At 43.3% G+C, this 21221-nt stretch overlaps 1 protein-coding gene across 1 annotated transcript in view; it reads right to left on the bottom strand.

Annotated features, from left to right (window-relative positions):
• Positions 1-21221, bottom strand: part of LOC144475981 (lachesin) — an 82258-nt gene that overhangs the window by 36364 nt on the left and 24673 nt on the right. The gene's annotated exons all lie outside the window — the stretch shown is intronic.

The following is a 21221-nucleotide window of genomic DNA, read 5'->3' as shown; positions in this document are numbered from 1 at the left end:
CAAGGATATTATTACATTATTATTATTTTAATAATTATTATTACAAGGGGGAAGACATTTTTATCCAACTTACGTATTTTATAAATAACTTACAGTCTTTATCTCGAATAAGGATACGCGGTCTATTGATTATAACAGTGTTGCTACGAGCTACGAATGACTAAAAATAGATTGAAGATCACAGTTATCGAAGGTCCTCGAATGACAACCGTAATAGATTTATTCCGTATGCATACGGTACGGCGGATCCGCGTCCCTGGATTATATAGTAAACGAGGAATTTCTGTTTAAAAACTGCTCATGCTTCCCGGGTCGTTCCCGTCGAATTCCTTCGAGGAGGGCGAGAGAAAGCTCCTTAGCTCGCGCCGGGTTCCTCGGGTTCCTTAGCATTCAGCTAATCTTCTCACCGGATTTACCCCTCCGAGTCGCGCTGGTTTTTGCGCCGACGAGAAACCCCTGCCTAAATAAACACCCCCCCTCCCTCGGAATCTTTCTACGCGACAAGAAACGTATCCGTTTCCGTGTCGGTCCATGCGATTGGCGGCTCGATTTTTTACCCCAAATCTTCCCTACCCTTCCGCCCGCCCACGCAAATATAGCGCCGGCCGTTTTGCCCGCTTTTCAAACCGCGGCGAAAGCGATACCGCTCAGATCACTACGCCGCCCCCTTCCGGTATTTTTCCGGGTTTCCATAACACTTTGCACTCGAAACTGTTTGAACTCATCGGTATCTTCGCTAATGCAAACACGTATACCGGGAATCCCTTGATCCGTTTGTCGGCCACGGAATTTTGAACACGTCCGCGGCTATCGTATCTCCCCGTTACTATTTTCCATTCTTTGAATAAATATGAATAGCGAACAGCGAGTTTATTTTTGATAAGGTGCGTCGTGGATACATTTGTACGCCTCCTTACGCCAATGAATAATTTATGAAGCGCAACGTGTATCTCTCTCTCTCTCTCTCTCTCTCTCTATTTCTTTCTCTTTCGCGCGTTCTCTCCCTTCTGCGAGATATTAAAACAATTTAGCGCAACGAAGTTGCGGGCTTCCCGGATATTATTCTATTTTATGACTCTAACCTCTCAAGACGGTAATGAAATTCGTGGAAATTCAATTATTTCTATCGTAATATACTTAGTCCTGCGTGAAACGAAAAGTTTTCGCCAATTTTCGAATTATGAACGTGTACGAACGAAGCACGAAATACTTTTTATACATGTATGGCAAGCAATATGGTGTCCTTGACGCACGCGTGTAGGTCGAACCTGCTGAAGGGGTTAAAGAGCAACGTTCAACCAAATTAATTTATCTCTTCGCATGTGGCAGTAAAACGTTTATTTCAATTGTTTTTTAGTGTTTAAAAGATGGCATACATTTCCCATTTCTATGTCGAAGATTTACAAGCTCCGCCCCGACCAAACCTATACTTCCGCAGTGTATAGTAGAATACTCATCGCTAAACTTCCAAAGATCATCGTTCTGCTTTCAAAGTTGTTCCTAAATCTTCAAGGACCCATCACCATTCTTTCCTTCTCGCACATTTCTTTTATGCGAGCGCCCCTACCGTCGTTCGTCACGCATAAATATCTTAGATATTTGAATTCTTTCACCTCCGCCCGAATGTTGTTTCTCCGCTTCCGCGCCCCTCCCCTCTTCCATCCCCGTATCTATTCTTATGTAAACTACAGGATCGTCCACTTCGCGCGTGTGCGATTGTGGTCGTAAAACATTTATCATATGTTTGTATTCATTACATTATATATTATATTTGGTCTAAGGATTTTATATATTTACGACAAAAATATATAAATTAAATATAAAATTCCAAGGTCGTCAGAAAAGTTTCAGGATATTGTTACATTAGTCTCGGCTCGTTATAATTATTAACCCTTTGCACTCGAAGCCATTTTAAGCTTAGATCCGAAATTGTTATTTTGACCAACTGTACTATAATACTTGATCAAAATTATACTAACTGTAGTACAGTACTTAGTACAATTTATGCATGTGAGATCAATTCTTGTGACAATTTTCACAATTTCTTAAAAAGGGCAGAACGTTAATGTCAAAGTACGGTATAAGGGGTTAATAATGTCGACATTATTTTGTTAATTAAGAAAAGAAGAAACGTATTTTCAACTAACTTATGTTTTTCACGGCTATATTAAACAATATTTATTTTACTTAAAATTCCGTAGTCGGATTATAGGTATCGCATTCGTGATTATTACATGCACTTATAATGTATAGTGTGATTGTTCACGGCGGAAGACGCTGTTCAAACACAGAGGATAAACCTCTACTACTTAGTCTTCAAGATATCGATCGGAAACAGACGGGTTTATACAGGGTGTATCGATACCAAGCTCCGCTGTTAATTATTTATAATCCGGCCTGTAATTGAAAGTTTCGGTAACAATTTAACTATCGGCAGCCTTATAAATTCAACGGTTCATTCGAAAGAAACTTGATCATTCCCTTTTAAATAATGGCTTCGCGAGAAGTTGCCGGATTCCGTTAAGTAAGTCTATTATTTAACGCTAGACTTACGGAGCACTGAAAGCAGCTGTATTATATTACTCTCTCTCTCTCTCTCTCTCTCTCCGCGTCGAAATAATTGTCCTATTCGCATCAATTATTCCCAACGAAATGATTGTCCCGTTTTCTGCTCCATCGTTAATTTCAGAGCGCAAACGTAATTTATCAAGCATGATACAGCTATACGAGTACAATATTATCTGTTACGCGATAAAAATAAGAACTTCTATCTCCTCAATGTAAGTTTATAAATTGGACAATAATTTTGATACTATTTGCGACAAGTAAAATATATTAAATAAATTGCTTGTAAACGTATCTTTATAACTTGAATAATTGTAATTTAAAAAATTAGTAACCCGTTATTTCGACGGTTTCCGTATTGTTAACGACGCATTTTATAACTTTCACAGATTTTTCTTATAACTTTGAAATCTTATGCTCTCAGAGGTCCCTTTTTTAATGGCAAAATACTGAACCAAGGGCTTCGCCAACAACGGAATAATTCCAAGCTCCGCGTGTCAGGTTGAGAAAGGCAATACTCGCTCGGAGTGTAAATAAAATGCGTGTAAAACCGTGGCGACGGTGTATCGGTCGTCACAATTAATCCCCATAGTCTCGCCCGTCTGTCCAGGGTGTCGGCACACGCACGGTGAATCTTCCGAGGAAATTAGCAAAGGGTCAAAGGCCAGCAACCGAGCCGCGGCGCGCTGTCCGCAAAACCCGTGACAAAGTGTTACTAACTGGTAATTCGATTCGACTGCAATTCGAGTAGCTCCCAATGGATAATGCCGGCGTTCCTCCGTCGGCGTTACCATACGTACCTCCATTAGGCCAGTTTACATGGTACACTTGCTGCGCCGCCAGCTAAATACCACATTGAAACCGCCCTGCGAATCAGGCATTTGGTTAATACGACTTAAGTAGCTATCGCGATCGATTTTAGCACCGTCTGCGCGGAGGCGCACGCGATCCCGAAATGAAACGGCCCGGCGACGCGGCGTTCCGTGACACCCGTAAAGGGGTTCAACGCCGAACACTGTCACCGAGGACACCGGTCGCGGAGAGAGAGAGAAAGAGAGAGAGAGAGAGAGAGAGAGAGACGGCACCACGGCAAAAACCATAGAGAGTCGTGTGCCGATTCTTTCGAATTCGATTTGCTGTCCGGAGACGTGAAAATATTGTTTCAGCGATTGCGGCCGAACGAGCTGTATCGATTCCTTCGAAAGCCTATTTGGAATTGAAAGAGGCTGGGGGAAAACTCTGGTGGGTACCTCTGACATAATTTTTACAGAATTCCGCGGCCCCGAGCATTGACTGTGTCACGAAGTCTACCGACTGTTCATTTTGCGGGGAAACGATGTCACCACGCTCTTTTTCGCAGCTTTTCGGGTTTCCATCAGCCGGCGTGCAGCACTGTACAAAGCGATATACAACGTTTGCGAAATTTGCTTTTAAAATTGAAATTAAATGCTGTGGCGAGGCAGATGTGTACGCTTTTGTTTATCCTCCGATATTATTCGTATATAAGGTACGAGATTTTGGAAAAACTGCTACGCGCTGGAAATGATTCTTTACGCGTCACGGTTATCGTCTCGGTTAGTATTATTCGATTGCTCGAAAAGTAATTTCGTCTTTTCTTTTATTAATTAACTTGGACTGAAGCAACTGAAAAAATAATTGTTATAATTTTGTTTCAAATAATTATGGTTGACATTGGCGTTATATGTTTCGTTACCATTAACATTATGCTTTTGGTTCTATATAACCATTATAGATGATGGAAATTGCTTTTTGTTACAAATAACAGTTATCAAAGACAAAAATTGTAATGCATTGCATTATAATTGACGAAAATGGTTTTTGGTTACAAATAGCCATTACGTTATAACGTCAGTATCTCTAACGAAGTAACAGTTGTTTATAACAAAACATAATTTTCATCTATATTGGTTATTTGGAAGAGAAAACTATTGTCATCGTGTACAATAATGATCGGTAACCGCAGCACCATATTTTCTAATTATTATATTTTTTTAAAATTTTCTTTAAAATTGAACGATGATTACGCTTCGTGAGAGTACAACGCAATTTTCTAGCGAAGATTTTCCCTATTTTTTTGACGTAACTTTATTATTGGTATAACGTCATTTCCGGCCCTTTGTTAAAATATTTTTACGTAAGTGGTTCTATGTAATATTGTATTATACGTCCACCATTTATCTAGTTTAAGTTTTCATTCAACCTGCTGTTTTCGACTGGTATATAAATGGATACCTACGAAACGAACTTCTCAAAATTGTCCGAATAATTGCCGAGACATTTTCGCTCCATTATTTTGACCACCGAATCAGCAAAAGCCTGTCTAGACTGAAAAGAAAACATTTAAACACGTTTTATAATAGACTTTGAAGGCAGCTATAGATTTCCAGAAAAAGTTCCAGCAAAATGTACACCGTTCTTCAAAACCAATTTGTCGCATCTTATTAAATTGGTATAGTAATAAAAAAATGTTATCGTAACTAAAAGATAAATAATATTCTAAATGTCGTCTTTCAAAAATGAAAGTCTTAAGCAAGTCATTCGAAGCTAATAAAATAGTATACAGTACCTGATTATAACAGACCTAATTAAAATCGCAAATTGTTTTTCAAACCACAAAATTCAATATCAGTTCACTAAGAAATAACAAATTAACAAATATCCACTTATTGTCAAGCTATAAATCGATTAAAATTTAACAAGTCTCCTTCGCTACTCATTAAAAAATATATCGAATTGCTATGTTCATCAATTCTCCGAAAAATTGTTCACGGAACAACAATGATCTTCGCAATTCCCCTGGAAACCATTCGACAGAACGCGAAGCAGATCCGCGTCGCCGTGCTCGCGACAGAGTCGCGCTACTTTCCGCGAGTAGAAACAGCTCGCCGCAGTCAGACACGTCAGGAATCGCATCCGAAAGGGACGGTAGCGTCGGACGAGTTTCCAAATTCAATTTTCCTGTAAACGAACCGGCTCCGCGAAAGCACGCGGCGGCCCCCCGAACGCTATATTTTCGTCGGGGTTTTTACGCGGGGAAATTCATTTCCCGCCGGGCTGCACCGGCACAACCTGTACATGTCAAACAGCCCCCGGGGCTGACGAAATTGGCCTAAATGAATTTACGAACGTCTCTACAGCCCGGTGTATAGCACTTAACTAAGAGGAATTTTTACCCCCTTATCCGGGGCTGCAAGTGTGACACGGCGAAACTTCTTCGGCATATTCATTCCTCGGCCTCGAGTGATCTGGGAAAGTGCAACTGCAGTTTCCACTCTGAATCTCCTGTCTCTCCTCTGGCTCCTTCTTCCACTCTCTCTCTCCCCCACTCTCTCTCTCTCTGTCTGTCTCTGTCTCTCTCTTTTCGTTTCCATTCGCAGTTCCTTTTACGCCCGCGGTTCCCGCTTTCTCGTGCTCGTTAACGCGCCGAAAAGCAGGCAAATGCCGAGATCGACTATCGATGAGTCCGAGAACTGGTAGCAACAACTTCTCGCAGAGTTCAGACCCGAATCCGATAAGTAGACATCCCGTGGCCATGAGTACGTCCCTCCCTTTCCTCTCCCTCTCTCTCTCTCTCTTTCTATCTATATCCTCTTTCCCTGTCTCTACCCTTTCTCTTCGCTCCCCTGCTCTCTTCCTTCGCACAGTGGTCTGGCAAAGCAGCGTTCCGTGGCCAAAATTTAATTTCTCCAGTTTAACTGATTCTACGTCGAAAAATAGGTCGAAAATATAGAATACATTAGATCGAAAAATAATAGCATTGAATACTATTAAATAGACATCACCTTTTAATAATTTTTATAAAAATACTTTAACGAGATTGTAAAACTCTTCTTATATCTTAACAATTTAAAACGACGGCTACTAATTCTTGCTACAAACGCATCAAATCCGCAGTCTAATTATTAAACGTAACAAACGATATTTATACATAAAATCGACTAATCTCGTCAAAGGCACGTTTCGTTAGTCACGAGATCTTTCCATAGACGACAGTAAAAGCGTGGAGGAAACGTGTAGAAGAGGAATGCAGATCATAAATATTTTTAATTAAATGGAATCGTATGTTCTTTCCCGCGCGAATCGACGAGGCTTAATATATTCTCTGCGAGAGGGTATTAGCTCGCCGATATCGGAAAGCGATTAGTTAAGGAGATATTTTCATTTTAGTGTTGTTACGAAGTCATGACTTCCTCGATTGGCCCGCTTTTGTCTACGCGGGCACGGTAATCGGCACAAGGATCCGCCGATAAAACCGGATCCGAACCGATCCACGGTGTCGGAGCATCGGCGCCCGTCGATCTCTTCTATCGCAGCGGGGCGGCTACCCCCGTCCAGGATTAACCCGACTAACGGTCATCGTCCGAATTAATAATGGAAAGTTCGGTAATTAGTCGGCAGCCCCGCCGACGAGTTCCAAAGCAACTCGATTCCGCGATCCGCTATAGATTCCCGCTGGCACGGTGAGTAATCTTTCAGAGGTGCTCCCGCTCTGTTCTACCTGGCGGAGGGGGGAGGGGGGCACTTCAAACGCGCAAGATGACTGCAAATGGAAATCGGAGGAATCGGGGCTCGATGGAAAAATCGCGGAACGGCGTTGTTACCGCGATAGCGTGTGCGGACGGTGAAATAATTTCGCCATTGTCCGCCACGAATATTCCTGGAACTCGATTTGTTCATCGACGTCGAATTGCCACAGTTCCGAACGAAAACGAATGAATGAATCGAGTCGACCAACAAAGTAAGTAACCAGATCTGTAAATTCCCCTTTTAACTCTGCCGGAGATCAAAAATACCAGCAATCGAGATATTAAAAACCTACGCCCGTAGAATGTCTGCTTTCAACTGTATCAATTTTATATTAACCCTTAACGGTCCGATGTCGCCGTAAGCGCGGCGAAAAGCAATTAATACCGACAGGAAACTTCGGAAGAATGGACACGATGATTTCGACGAAAGTACACGTCAGCGAATTTTTATAACGTAAATATCCGTTTCCGTGTACGATCGAAATTCCTCGTTCCGCGAAATTACGGCTTACAGGCAACTCCATGAAATTCGAAAGCTTGCTGTTCGAACACGCCTACGGTGGCGAGGCTGCGGCCAGGATTTTAGTGCAACGATTCTCGCAGGTATAGGCGATAGTCTCTGCGCGATCACGGTCGAAAATAAAATTGCTACTTCCGAGCCCCGGACCTCCTTCCATTCAACTTTCGGAACGATTCTCTCTCGCCGGGGCGCGTTCGCCGGTCACGGATATCGGTCGGGGGAGTAGCACGGAAAATATTACAGGCAGACCGGATGGGGGCAAATTCACTTATGCACTTCCGTCACATCGTAAATTGAATCGGGGGAAATGAGGCACGCGATCGCCACGGCTGCGACACTGGCTGGAGCCGTACAATGCTATACAACGAGGAACGTGGAGAGAAAGAGACGGAGAGAAAGGGACATAGAGAGAGAGAGAGAGAGAGAAAGAGGGAAAAAGAGAGGGAGAGAGATGGCGGGAGACGATCAAGGTCGACGCCGAAGTAAGTCAAACAAGATTGATAGAATTACCGAAGGCGATTCGGACCCAGCTGCCTCCGCGTTGTTGCCAGACGCATACAGCCGAGCAGGATTTTCCTTGGATTATCAATCTCGTGGACACGCTCCGTGCAATATCTATCGCCTAGCCGCGAGAATAGCGGTTCGCCGCCGTACAGATGCGGTTCTCTTAGTTAATCCTCCGAAGACGGTCCAAGGATCTGTTTCGAACCGGGTTTTCGACAACTTCGGATAAGTCTCTGATTTATGATCGGGATACCAGCGGGAATCTTCGAAAATCGACGGAAAATATGAAATCATTTCGAAGTCGATCCCCGTCGCGGATTTTTCCCGAGTTTTTCGAATTAGCTGCATGTATATTATTTTTTACATCCTTTTATACTCGAGCGGTGACGTCGAGGCTGAAAATTGTTATATCGCGCTTCAAAATTATTTTTACATTATCCTTTTTTTGTAATACTGTGAAAAAATACTGTGAAAAAATACTGCGAAATGTGTAATTGTTGCACGAGAGTGCATCGGCGAGTGCATTCGAGTGCAAAGCGTTGATTTAAAAGACACGATTATAGCACAAAGATTTATTATGCAATGTACTAATTTTTCTTTATGACAGGTGGAAAACAATTAACTGGTTAATTGTCAGAAACTGACAATATAAATTCTGTAGTGATTTTTGTAATAATACATGCCCGAAGAAATCGATCTGTCAATTCTCATCCGTCTTTTGTGTCAATTTAGCGCGATATCCACGGACATCGAAGAAATAGTCTGGTTGATGGATCATTATATGGACTCTGAACAACGTTAATAATCTCCGTCAAAACTGGTCCCCCATCGCCGTATCCATTCTCAAAGAAGGATTTTTAAGAGGTTAATTATTTATCGTTCTATCTCATTCATATTCTGACATTAACACATTCTCCAGAAATTCTACGTAAACGCGCCGATACCGATCGCGACACGATCGTGCATTAAGGAATGAGATCCGATGTTAAATATTTACCTTCGCAGCGTCTCAATACCTTCCTTTGCCAGGATACACAATAGAGAAAATAGGTATTGTTCGTTGGAACAAAAAGTTCCGTGTCGCCAGATAATGATCGAACTTCCCGGCAATCGTAATTAACCTGATTTTATTGAAATATAGCTGGTCGGCTCGCACCGCCGCGCACCACGGGCAAAATAATTAAATATTACGTTTTATTCCGGTTTGTTTGACAATTTTCATTTTTCATTCAAAGGTAGTTCCCTGGCGGTCCAATATATTGAAAAATCAAATATTATATCGAGCCGGCAAACTCGCGTGAATTAGTTGTCCTACCTTCGGCGACGGTCCCGCGTTTCAAGTCTTCTTCATGAAAGAGCAAATTAATTTGCTTTGTCCGGAAGCTCACCGCATTCCAATAGAGCATTCTATTGAGTTTGTACAATCGCGCGATTCCTTGTTTTTTCATTTGTTGTTTGCACAGTCACCCGATCCCCGCCCCTCTCGTCGCAAGCATGTACAGTCGCTAATGGAAATTATTTCGACGAAGTCAAACAGTTAGCGGAGTCGGAAAATATTTTTATGCGAGCCACTCCGGCCAGCCTCGCATGCACGGACGTCCGTCCTGAAAATGTTGCGGAACAAACTGGGACAAATTTCACTCCGGGCAAAGATAAAACACGAAGGAGGCTAATAAACGTTGTTCGCCAGTCACGGAAGGAGGTAATTAAAAATTCATCCACGCGCTCGTAAGACAACGATATCTCTGGATCCATTAAAAATGAATGCTTCTTTAAAAAGACCGCACATTTGTACGCGATAAAATTCAGCTTTTATTTCAAATTAATATTCCGACTGCTGCGTCGAAACTCGACAATTACACATAACTCTTTTATTTTATTGAACTCAGATTGAAAAGTCGACTTATACGGCATCGACTACCTTTTCCATATTCTCACCTTTTACGAATCTTAATAAAATTAGAAAATTGTAGTAGATGAGCGTGAAAATTGATATCCGAATCCAGGAAAAAATTATTCCGCTATCCAAATATAGATACAAATTCCAAGTTACATTGACTCGAAAATGAAAAATTATATCAGCATGGAGCTTACACTAATCCAGATTCTATTAAGGAAATTTTCGCACAAAGATCATCGAACAAACAGGAATAAAACTCGGTGAAGTAACATATTCATTTTCCAATTCAGTAATCTTCCGTTTCATTGCCGAGCAATCAAAGATCCCGCGAAACTATGCGTCGCGAATACCGCAAACACGGTTCATACTTATCCGGTTTGTCGTAGCGCGAAGCAAGAATTGTCCGTCACATCCCGAACAAGGATCTCGGCGTCACTGTGGACGCGGTGCCCGGGAGTGGTTTCATCCGATTTCGTTCGGCGTGCAAATATTTTCAGCCCGCACCGATCCGCCGGTAACGACCGCAAGCTTCTCCGCGCGGCGGTGCGGTGGGATAACTTCCGTTTTCCTGTTGAACCGAAGGATCTCCGAGCTCCCGGAGAATTTGCGACGCTATGTATTCGCCGCGGCGAATCCGACCCCGGGTGTCATAATTGAATCTGGTAGGAACATCGCGAGTCCCGGGCAAGATTAGGGGTTGCGCGACACCGGTGCATCTTGACCGCCGGTGCTTGCACGCTCGTCGTTAAACATCCCCGTCGTCCCGTTTCCTCGCCACCGGCTTCCAAACTGTCGCGAGATCTCCCGTGAAATACAAATACCCCACGCGAAGCACGTATCACCCGTGTCAACACCGTACTCGGCTCGCCTAACCGAATTTTATGTTCGAACGACGCGCGGCGTTACGTTCGCGGGAATCATTTTCGGCGCCGCGTTTGGGAATTCGTCCGTGGATGACGACCGTAAGTTGATGGAAACTCGCGCGCGTGCTTTGTAAATGTACGGTGCGACAACAATGATTTTTATGAGACACTCTATCGGGAATTGTGCGAGCGGCGGTCGGTCACTTTGCCGAGGATACTTCAGACGCGAGTTTTCGGAGTAATACTCGGCAGTTAATTTGCAGGGGGATGGTTGAAGGTAGAGAACATTTGCACACGGCTTTGTTCGGTGACAACAATTTTTATGGGGCGTTCTATTCAGGATTACGAGAGTAATGTGGAACAAATGGCCGATCTGACAGCAGGACTTTTCGGAGGATATTTTAGACGCGAGTTTTCAGGTAAGAATTAATAAGTAAAGTCGGGACATGTAATCGGGGACGATTGTGACGATAGCAAGGTGAAGAATAAAGGAGAATATCAGGAACATTATTCGGTACTGAATAATGAGAAAAAATCTTTCATATTATACATTGTGCTTTGCCTTTTTCTGTTAGTTTTACGAAGTAATATAAAATGACTGTTTTTAGTTCTCCATAAAAGCATTAAAATAAAGACATTAGAACCGCGCTCGGTTCCCTGTAGTAATTGTAATAGCAGAGCGAACCCCATGAAACAGTTTGGCCGCAAAAACGTCAAATGTATTACACGACTGATCCTTTGCGTCGAAGTGATCCGGGTGAGGCCGAGGATCAAAGCGTCTTCGTAGGGTAGATCCTTTTGCCTGCCGGTGTACGGACCACGGTGTCCAGAAATAATTTTTCATTTAGCCAAGGTAGGGTGGCGATTGTGCATCGGCCCATTCACGGATCAAACTCGGAACTGTTGCATTCTGGGAAACGGAAGAGAGCAGAACCGGTGGCGTACCTGTCGACGGCCCCCTGGCCGGCTCGTTAACGAAACGGGACGCGTCGATGCGGGTCGGTGAGATTTTTCACAGGCTCGTACCGTGTCTCTCGCGCGGCAACTACTAATTAGCATCGGCTCGGTCTCCCGGCGAGCGGCGCCGAGCGGAGCCGAGCGTGTCTCCAGCCGAAAAGGGTGCCGCGCCGCGTACCACGGCCGTCGCGCTCTCCTAACTTGCACAGAGAAAATTCTCGCTTTATTAAATTTTCCGCCGCGACCCCCGATCCGTAAGGGCCACTCGAAAGCAATTTTATCTTCGTCCAACGCTACCATACGGCCACGGCCGTCGTCGTAAACTAATAGCCGGCACGATAATATTTCATTTTTGACGAGATATCTCGCGACGACCGCGTTTAAATTGATCGCTCGGCCCGTTCAGCCCCCCTCCCGGCCTCTCTCATTTCCACCGGCGAACGATTACATGATCATTCGATGCCGACAGCGTGTTCGGCAAATTAAAAAGATTCCTTAAGCCGCCTCGGAACGGCGGCGCTGAATGCGACGGAAATATTTACGCGGCTCCAGGATTTCCATTTTATTTCGAATCGCGGCGGCGATTGCTGTGCTTAATGACGCTCTGTATTCCTGGAGAACGGTTTTTCGGTTATTCATTGCATCTGGGACGAGTCTACTCGGTTCACCTTGCTATACCTTATCAATCTTTAAGTGTCGTTTCTGTTGTTTCAAGCTTCAATATGACTTGGTGAAAATTATTATCTTTTATATTGGTTTGTAAATCTGATTTCTTAAGTGCATTTAGAACGATTGCGCGTGCCGTTCGAAATTGTTTTATTCTAAACACAATTTTAATGGAAATTAACAAATTAAATGTATATTTTTGTTAAAACAGTAGACTGCATATAGATGAACTTATTATTTTACATAAAAATGATCAGTCCACTTGTTAACAGATTACTGGAATTAATACCAGTAAAACGATCTAGCAAACTGAAATTTTACATTCGACTTTGAACATATCCGAACAGAAATTTGTATGGTGTCATGTCACGATCCTCCGAATGAAAGGCTCGCAATGACTGTTGAAAAATTACTAGAGAGAATGAATACGTTCGGAGAACTCGTGCCCACTGTTCTCTATGATCGCGTCCGAGCTCCCAAGCGGCGAGCGACTTGTAACGATCCGCAGCGATAAATCTCGACCGACACAGTTTTCCTTTCGTTAAAGAATTTTTCCGTTCACGGGAAAGTTCGCCGGGTTCCACTGTGCGACCGAGACGGTTATAAATTGTACCGTTCGAACGTCGATCGTTCACGTGTCCAGCACTCGGCGGCGGTCGAAAAGTCCTCGACGACTTTATCATCGATTAAAATGGCGGTGCGCGCGTTAAAAGCTCGGCCGGTCCTCGGAGCGTGTCCGGGACGCTTGAAATTCCGCGCGAGGATCTCGTAAAACTTTCTATAAGCCATTAAGGGCCGTCCGGTCAATGGGAAAAAAGTTTACGTCGTATGACGCGCGGAATTGTTCGGAACGGAAGCGTTGCCCGACGCGGAGTGGTCGTGAATTCGATTCTGCGATGCTCTGCGGCTTCGAGATCCCTCGGCGTCTTCGTTTTCAAGATATATAGTGCTCGAAAACATTGCAACATTAGACGTAAAAAAGACATTGTACCAATACATGTACTTGCGAAAAATCGAGCCGCTCGATAACTGCTCTATTCGCCCTGGTGATTTTAACCCTTTGGACTCTAACAAGGAGCCACAATATTAATACATTTTTATTGAATATATTAAATTTATTTTATTTATATTTTTTGTAATAAAGAAGTTATACTGTATAAAAACAAAATGCAATTGCTGTTTTGCATTCTTATGCAAAACGCAGACGCGCCGTCGTATCTGTCGTGCCTATTTCGCAGCATATTTGTTGCAAAACATATATTATTTGGTGTTTGATGACAATCAGACTGCGAACGCTAGCTACGAGTGCGTGTATATTAACAAACATAAATTGCATTATTAATCTGCGGATGACATCGGGCGTTCAATAATACATTGTCAATATTTCAAAGTGCTCGATATCACTCGGATTTGTCGATAAATATTGACAGTACCGTCAATACATGTCATCAAGCTTTATAGTCGATAGCGTAACAGTAGAAAATATGTAACTTTTAGGAATTAATTGAAAGATTACCAGGAAACCTGTTAGACTAATACCTAGCATCTATACTCGCTCGAACCAACAGCCAGAATTTTTACGAAGACACTCCGTCGAGAATTATGAGATCGATGTGGCAGTTTAACTTTCTATGCAGCTTGACTATGCGCCAACAGATTTAAACAAAATTTTCAGCATGCAGATAGGTTACCGAGATCTAGCAAACGGGTTTTTTAAATTTGCATTTCGAGAAAAAGTTTGCGAAAGAGTCTTTTATTTTGTTCTGTCATTCAAAGTAATATCTATAAAAAGAGACCGTAGTTCAATCATTGTAACCTAATCAATTAGTCGAGTAAAATCAATGGAAAAAGTTACTGCGTTTCGAAAGGTGTTCGAATAATACTTTTCGCGCGGGGTGGCAGAAAGGTCTGCGCGTGTCGCACAATATTTTCGAACAAAGGCAAGAAATTTTGAGTTATTTGCTACGTCGCTTTCGGGCAGCTTTCGTCCTAAATGCTGGCACAGAGGGAGAATCGTCGCGAAATTCGAGAACGGCAGTCGAACTACCGGGGACTGTCGGCCCCGGCGATTGCTAGGTTGTCGGCGATGGTAATAGCGGGGACAGCGTCGGTGGTAGTGCAGCCGGCGGTGCTCTAGAAAGCTCGAGGAAAGCGAAGTCAAGGTGGAGCCAACTTTACAGACAGTTTCGACCACAATCCTTAAGTTCCATCGTTCCGCGGATGGTGTAAGCTGGAACGCGCGCGCGGCCAGGCTCCAGCCGCGCCGTGCAAACCTAACTGCGGCTATTATTCCGAGTGGCAGTCCGCGCGCATCGATAGTCAATTTGCCGTTCGGCGGTGGCTACCCCCCCCCCCCCCCCGCCCCCCCCTCTCCCACTGCTACCCTGTGCGAGCATCCAAGATACACGCCCGGAAGATCCCGCCGAATGGCTATTTCCTGGGCCGCGTTCACCGGCGCAGGTGATCCGAGAGAGGTCTTCGATACAGGTGATCCGAAAGAGAGAGAGAGAGAGAGAGATCTTCGATACAGGTGATCCGAGAGACATCACCGGTTCCATCTATCTCCTCTCGTCTTTCTTTTACGCGGCGGAACCTTTGTGCAACGACTTCGAGAACCCCGCGGGCTGCTTTCGAAGAGTGCTGCAGCTTTTACGAACCCTTCTCCGAGATTTCTGCGACGATATCTTTGTACGGCTGACTGGTACCGTAAAATTTTTTTAGTAAAACCATGGTTTTATGGAGATGAGACTGGCCCTGCTTATGTCTTTGAATCTTCTGTACCGGTGCGCGCCCGGTCTCTATGCATTGGAATTGGCATTACTGTTGGGAGACGAGTTTGAGCATGATAATAGTGGACTGATGAACAGGTTTTCTTGCTTCGCGGGATTCGATGTTTGCGAATACTAACTCCCCGAGTATTAACTCCTCGAAACTTGTTATACGAAATTAGATCGTTGCATATCACACGCTCCCGTGCGTTATTCGCTGCTTTCCAGAATTTAAAGACAGCCGCGGGAATTACCAAGACGATCGAATAATTATGGCGACGCCTGTGTAACGCGGTACACCGAATGTAGAAATCCGAGTGGTTTAATCGAAGAATTATATTAGGAACTTGTTAAATTCGCACGCGGTTTGGTGTACGCGGGGTAATGTCGTGGGAATTTAGCGCAACAAGTTTTCGAAGGAAATGTCGCTGCTTGACAGTGGGGAGCCTCAATAGACTCGTAAATTTCATTACATCGCGCATCGGCTTGAAACATGTCCTGCGGTATGCTTTGAGCTCGGCTTTGTACCAACCAGGAAAAGTTCCTTTCAATCGCAAATTCGTACGACGTTTTCCTCTTGCTGCAGCTCGCTTCTACTTACTGTACTTACTTATTTACTGACTGATTTACTTACTTATTTACTGACTGATTTACTGACTGATTTATCGACTGATTTACTGACTGAATTATTAATTGATCTACTAACCTATTTACCGACTGATTTACGAGTTAACTTAATGACCGACTCACTGACCGATTTGTCCACTGCTTCCATTTAAACGATTGTGCGAAACTGTGTCAATCCTCAATTAACAGCAGTCTCAGGTAAGACACTGCTGAAATTGTAAGAAGTTTTTTGCAAAGTAACCGTATAGCCTTCTTCCAGCGCTACAAGTATCAATATTTGATTGCAGTTCCGTTTAAGAACCAGTTCCATCGTTTGTACACCGTTTCCATTTAAGGGCGACTTTTTGTCAAGAGCAAGAGAGAGAATTTTTCTTAAGAAAAGTTCACCGTTTCACGGCGGAATAGTCCGCACGCTCCTCGAGATCTGTAATTAACCAGAATATTAAGCTTTCTAAGTTTTCAATCGAGTTTGTAGTGAGACGCTCGAGTGTTTCTTCAAGAGACGACGCGGCAGTTGCAGCCTCTCTCTCTCTTCCAAGCATTAACTGCAGAGTAAAATAATATGATTCGACTTTGTTGCAATTACCGAGTGGAAAACGACGCAACAGCAACTGTGCCGGGGACAAGGGTCAACGGCGCTACTGCTAGATCATTAAACCCGACTCTCCAATTTTATATATATATATATATATATATTAGGTGTGCACGTTAACTCGCGGTTCTCTCAGTTAACTGTGACCTTTAGCTTAGATTCGAACCTTCTGGTTCGAAATTACGAACTATTTATCACACAGATATTGCTCTTTCATTATTTTCTATTTATTTTTTAAAAAGAATCTGTTAAAATTTTGGAATGATGTTCCATATTGTAAATCAGAATTATTTGAAAATATTCATTTTTATTGGAATTATGAAGATTTTGCTAGAAGTCTCCTTTTTAACATACGAAGTTACAACAAAAATTGTAAGTGATCTTTCGAAATTTTTTCTAGAGACTCCATCAGAAATTTGTTAATAAAACTAGAATGATTTAAAAGACCGTGGTTTTGGGAATCTAGCAGAATTTTTTTAACACGCTATTATCTTCTAATAATTTTTTTTTAGAATATACAGTGAACTAATATTGTACTTAAACAGTTTTATTCTATTAACCCTTTACCCTTGAGTAGCAACTTTGAGGCATTACTAAAATAGAAATAAAATAATGGGAATAGAATAGAAATACTGCAAGCCAGGGAAATTATTTTAGACACACAGTTAAAATGGCTCCGAGTGCAAAGGGTTACTATAACATCAAACGTTACAGTAAAATGTCGTTTATGATTCTTTGTCTTACCATTGCGATTATCGTTCGAATAAACGAAAGTGACCGTGTTCCGTTCCACCTAAATGATCGGAACCCTTACCCCTAGTAACAAGTGACTGCTTCTAAAGTGGCGCGTAGGACAAGATTTATGCTTAAGGTTTCGTGCGGCTGCAGCGGCAACGAACACGAAATCGTCGGAGAATTCACGGCGTTAATAACTAACGATTTGAGTCCATCTCGCCCGTAGCTGTCGCGAAATCAAAAGCGCGCGCCTTGGCGCGGGTGAAATTATGCGTTCTATCCGGCGGTTTGATACAAAAGCAACGACCGAGTCCCGCGGCTGGCATTGTTAGGGCATGAGAGATATCGCGCATAAAACGTCGTCGCAGAACGGCGACGACGACCGTTCCGCGGTAACGTACATCTCGCGGCCCCTGCCACGAAATTCTTTCGAGGATTTCGACGGAACTTTTCGAACTTTCGAAATTGATTGTTTCGTACGGTCGGGCGATCGCCGCAGGGAATCGTCCGGTCTGGGGGCGGCCGAACGGACGGTACGCGCATTGTTCCACAGGTTAGGACGGCGGGCGTAACAATATCTGTTCCGGCGAAACAGTCAACAATAACCGCAAGAATTCTCCCGCGGACATAATTTTCGTCAAGCTATTTCTGTGCCCTGAGCTGCCGCGCATTCTACATAACACAGCACCTAATGTTGCGAGCACGAAATTATTGCTTAACAAACGCGGGCGTGTGCTCGCTAGCTCCTCGGCCCCGGCCAATTGTTTCGCGTGGAGCCGGCATAATTGAGTTCAGCCGTTTCTTCGCGACATTAAAAGCTAAATAGCTCGGCAGCTATTCGCCACGGAACAGACCGTCTTAATTCCGAATCGCTACCAGAACGGCGCTGATATTCGTTATCCGGAATCGATGTCGTTGGATTCGTGTTGTCGATGTTTATACCAAATTTTTGGTCAAAATCACCGATCTCGTTCTTTTTAATTTATTGAGATTTTGAGCCTTGCAATTCTTTAAAATTTGTAAGTATTTTAACTTTTACTACTCGGTTGGTTTGTCTCGGTAACTTTGCTCGCGCAAATCTCATTACCATATCCTCGTGGGTTTTCTTAGGGATGAAAGCTGCAATATCAGAGGGTAAAGTTCTGACAATTTTGAATACAAAGAAAACAATTCATTTTCGACGGGTTTACCAATATTCGCTGAATAGCATAATTCTAACGGTGATACTAACCCATTATTCTAACCCGCTCACATATATAGAACGAATTCCGCGAATGTAGAAATACAGTGGTAGAAAGTGGCAGCCATATGCATATGTTTGAATAACGTTCATGCTCCACTATCCATCTAGATTCGCATCTACTGGTAATACACGTGCTTGATCCCGTCTCTAGCAAAATCTAGGCAAAATGTCTGCTGTTCTAATCTTCAAATTTTAAAGCTCTGGATCTGAACAAGAAAGATCTACAAGCCGCAAAATTGAAATGATCGCCAAAGTTTGCGGGTATGTAGAGGATTATAGAAAATCCGCATATTCGTCGATTTCGTGTTGGAACTTGCGGACGATGGAGAGGTGGAAAAAGAAAGTTTTTACGAAGGAACAATAGATCTAATTAAAACAACTTTTGTCAGTAAACTTTCTTTCTATCTCTCGCGAATCGTGAGTTATAACGTTAAAGATCTTTCCTCGTTAGATCAAAGTGCGATTCTTCCAACGAATTTAATGTCCCCTTCAACGAGGCGTTGTATTTTTATACTGGCATTTAATTTTTACCTGCCTGACGATTATTGTGATCTAAAATCATAATAAAGGACGCTGTACAAGTTGAGATAATGCAGTCAATAATATTGAATTTTGATAACAAGAACACTGATGCAAATTTTCAGAATTACGTAGACATGTATTTTATAAATCATTGTACAGAGTCGACGGCAATGCGGTAATAATTTCACATTGTTTAAACATTCTTGCTATGTTATATTTGATCTACTCCTTTTAACCTTTTGCAGTCGTATTAAATTTATGTATAGGTGTCACGATGGTCGGAGTTAATTTTCGCTGAACGAAGAGAACGCGACAATATGTTTTAATTTTATGTGAAAATAAAAAAAAGTAAATAAATGATGGCTGAGAGTCGACACGCGACCGTAAAAGGTTAATTAAATTACTTTTACGATTAAATTACTTAGCGTGTTAATTTTCTGTTTCAATGTTAACCTACCTATCTCTGTCACAATTAAGATACAAATTCGCCCAGTCGCGTGAAAAAATTAGGACGTCCCTGAAAAGTTTGTCAGAGTCAAGTTACGATTGAAATGTACCTAGCAGCGTTAATTGCTGTGCTAATTCATCGATGGCATTAATTTGTGCGACGAAGTTCCACGGTTGAATTACGTCCAGACGAGAGAACAGGCAGCAAGTTTCAGCATCGACTTATCCCGACCGAAAAGATCAGCAGAAAAATATTAACAGATCCAGAAACAGTGTTCGCTCGCCGGATGGGAGCGTCAGAATCGACGCGGAAGCCTGTTCGCGCAGTAACGGCGAAAACTAATTAGCAGACCGAATGTCGTTCGAGTTTTTCAGAGTTCGCGTTTTTTACGCGAGCGTGTCTCTCCGCGGCACAAAAGAGCCTTCGGCATAAAAAAAAAAGAGTGAGAGAGAGAGAGAGAGAGAGAGAGAGAGAGAGAAGAGAGAGAGAATAGAGTAGAGAAGAAGTTGCGCGCGTCTTCCTTAATTAAAGTAAAAATGGAGAAAATAATTACGAGACAAAGTGCTGTTCGAGTTTTCAGTGTTAGCTTTTCGCGAGGCGCGGCGCGGCGCGGCGCAAGAAGGTAAAAACCCGGTAAACCAAAAAGTTAATACCTCTTCCTTAATTAAAATGAAAATAAAAGAAACGACACACCGTCGGGCTAAGTGCTCGAGCAGCATCGGTGGGAGGTCGGCGAATGCTTTCACAAAACGGTTGTTCCCTTCTTAATTATCACGCCGGGGTATCCGCGTAACGATCGCTTCAAAGCGAGATCGACGCGCAACTACGTCCCGCGGTATTACCGTGCACGCGCGTTTTCCGACAATTCGGACTTTGTTCGGCTCTCCCCACCCCCCTTGGCTTCGGACTCCCCGCCGCGCGAACTATCTTCCCGGCAATCCTCCGCGGATTAGCGTCGCGGAGTTTCGTTTCGAGGCCAGATGCTACTCGCCCTACCTTCGCGGCTCGCGACGCGAAAACACAATGCGCGCGGTACAGCCGTAAGGAAGACGCCCCTCCCCCCTCCCCCCGAGAATTGATGTTTCAATTACGTCGCGAAGAACGAATGCTTTACGCGTGCACGGGGCCCGACGCGCGGAAGGCTTCGGGTAGGCTCAGACATTTTCCATTAACCTGTTAACCGGGCAATTAACTTTTGGCCAACACGTTCCGCAATGGGCGCTTTTCTCATCGCGGCGAGGAGTTACACCAGACCTGCGGACTATTATGCGAAATAAAAACGTTCTTTGTGAATTGCAACGGACAATAGGCGGGCAGAAATTGTTCCCTTTTTTTGCTTAACAATTTTAGTTATCTGAGAATGGTACAGAGATATTTTTACATTCACGTAATTCGTTTACTGTTTGAAATTCTAATTACTCATTTTTGTTACCCGTAGTCCAATTATCGCGCTTAAAGCATGTTGCGTCGAGTCTGCGTACGTGATTGCCGCAGATTACTCGAAGGCGCGTGTGTATGAGATGTTGAGGAATCAACGAGGTGTTGTAGGTTTAACAATTTATTAGAGGTTCAATAGTATGCGAAATGGGAAATGTTTCGGCTGTGACGGCTCGGATGCTGGATTGATGAGTGTTAGCGATGCCTTGTTGGTCGTTGTCCTTGGTGGTTGTTCCCTTGGTTGATGTTTGATCGTCGCTGCGTCACTGCCGATCACCCTTGATTGCTTCTGCGTTTCTCTCACTCCTGACTGTTCGTCTGCTTGCT

The sequence above is a fragment of the Augochlora pura genome, chromosome 10, assembly GCF_028453695.1.
Source record: "Augochlora pura isolate Apur16 chromosome 10, APUR_v2.2.1, whole genome shotgun sequence".
NCBI classification, from domain to species: domain Eukaryota; kingdom Metazoa; phylum Arthropoda; class Insecta; order Hymenoptera; family Halictidae; genus Augochlora; species Augochlora pura.
This window is presented reverse-complemented; position numbering and strand designations above follow the sequence as displayed.